At 40.2% G+C, this 2,500-nt stretch overlaps 1 protein-coding gene across 3 annotated transcripts in view; it reads right to left on the bottom strand.

The window, feature by feature from the left end:
- The window catches only part of cadm1b (cell adhesion molecule 1b), a 221,184-nt gene that overhangs the window by 173,121 nt on the left and 45,563 nt on the right, over positions 1-2,500 (bottom strand). The gene's annotated exons all lie outside the window — the stretch shown is intronic.

The raw sequence follows: 2,500 nt of genomic DNA, 5'->3' as shown, positions 1-2,500 counted from the left end.
CAATAACAGCACGGAGGTCGATACACACAGCAATAAATAAAATAAAAATAAAACACTGCAGGACACTACAGGGGCCAAGCGGGCTGGGGACATTACTGGGAGGCCGGTGGGAGTACTCGGCACGCGTGTGTGTGGTGCATGTGTGTGTGAGGCCGGTGGTATGTCCAGTTTATAACCCGTGTCCCCTGAGCTGGTCCTGGGGGATATTGGAGAACTATTTAAAGGAAATCAACCCCTTGCTAACAGTACAGAGTTTCAATTAGTTCTCCACTGTATTGATTTTGCTGACTTGGGGAATGGACTATATGTATGTCTGGAGGAGGGAAGGGGGGGGGGGGCTCTGCTTGTACTCAAGAGAATTCTCTGAACTCATATGGGGGCAGTGGAGAGGGGGGGGGGTCCTTCTACAATCTTCCTAGAAGCCCGGGGTAGGGCATTTGGGGTGTGATTTTACTGTCTGTATTCATTTTTATTCATTCATTCTATTCAAAGTTTGACACACCAGCATAAAAAAAACCTGAATGGTGTCTGATCATCACAATTGTGGCAAAATCAACATCCTAGCTCAAATCTGGAATTAAATATGAACCATAACAGCTCACTTAGAGAAAACACAATTTAATATAAACTCTGTATAATTGTACTCAATATAAATATTCAAATTTAATAGAGATTTAAATCATTCAAATAGTGAGAGAATAAAGAATCTACTGTCCCAGAAGCGTGTAATTCTAATTATGCAACCCAAACTCTGACATTCTCACCCAGTTATGTAATATCACTAGACTGAATAATAAACTTCATAAACATTCACTTTTACACCGCACACAGACAGTATTCTCCAATCATGTAGGAAATGTAGAAAACACTACTTCAGGACATTTTGTTGACTAATACTGGAGCGCCTCACAGAAATGATGAATGAAATGAGTAATTTCCTGTGTATTAGCCACATTGTGTATAAGCCACAGGACAGTGTTTTATGCAAGAACCAAAACCACATTAATACCATATTAACTGCCCCTGTGAATTAACCTCATAGCTGAAGAAATTTGGCAAAATCAATGTACAAGCCACGGCTAATAGTTGGGAAATTACGGTAGAGAATGTGAAAAGCCAGGTGTGTTCTTCCTTTGTGTGTAGGGTTGCCAACCGTTCCGTATAATACGGAATCGTCCCGTATTCGACACCTAAAAGTCTTGTTCCGTATTGAACTAATACGGAACGCTCTTTGTTCCGTATTTTTGAGAAACTGCTCAATGCACACATACTACAATAAAAAAACACATAAAACACGCACAAAAAACCTCCCTGACACAACGCTTGCTGGTCCGCAAGGCATGGAGTGAGGTCCGGTGCTTCACCTGATAATTAGCTGCGCAATTGATCTGGATCAAGCAACCGCGGCCCGACAGAAAAGAAAACAAAGTTTCTGCAATTAGGAGGAAATGCTGGCTAGTTTGATGTGTTTAAACAGAGTCATACAAATAAGTGGTGGTATGAGCGTTCATTGAATGCATGCGGTTGTGCGTTTGCGCGACAGAAACTGAAACTACACAATAACGTTGTTGGCAAAGCTCCGTTTCAACCTGGAAGACTATTTAATTAGGCTACGTAACGACATTTAACAACGTGGATTCTTGCAACTTCCATGGAAACAGAGCAGAGACTGTACAATACATTGTTTAGCATTGAGTATTGTTTAGTCAAATTTGAATATAACATGGTCAAAAAATTGTAGCTTTAGTCTTTCATTTAAAGATCTCCAGATAAGTGATTTACGCCTATATGCTCGGCCGTTTAACAAAAGTTGGTATTATGTTTCCTGGATCTTTACATTCAGGCATTCAAATGAAATTTCATTATAGGCCTAAAGCATATAATTTTTTTCTCCATTTGCCTACCAGAGTATAGGCCTATGATGCTTGCATGAGGGAAACATCCCAAAACAATAGCACCCATATAATTGCTGTTGTTTTCAGAAGTATTTCTCATGCAACCATGCAAAAGCAATGAACCCTTAAAAGCAATAAAGCAGGCCTGATGTGCATAGGACATGTAGGCCTACACACATGTACACTTTAAGCACTTTTAGCACTTCAAATATTGACTGCTTTGAAGTGAAGTGCATGTCTAACAATATAGCATAATAATAATTGTGATAATGATAATCATAATGATAATTTGATGTAGGGTGGAGGTACGTGTAGGTGGGCCCCAATGACCCCCGCCCCCCGCGGTATTTTTGTTCCGTATTTTATTTTCTCAGAGTTGGCAACCCTATTTGTGTGTCCTGTTACAGTATGTGTGTGTGTGTGTGTGTGTGTGTGTGTGTGTGTGTCCTGTTTTAAGTGTGTGTCCTGTTGTGTGTTTCCTAATTTAAGTGTGTGTCATGTTTTAAGTGTGTCCTGTTTCAAGTGTGTGTCCTGTTTTAAGTGTGCGTTCTGTTTTAAGTGTGTGTCCTATTTAAGTGTGTGTCCTGTTGTGTGTGTCCTGTTTT

This window comes from Sardina pilchardus, chromosome 19 (assembly GCF_963854185.1).
Source record: "Sardina pilchardus chromosome 19, fSarPil1.1, whole genome shotgun sequence".
Lineage (NCBI taxonomy): Eukaryota > Metazoa > Chordata > Actinopteri > Clupeiformes > Clupeidae > Sardina > Sardina pilchardus.
This window is presented reverse-complemented; position numbering and strand designations above follow the sequence as displayed.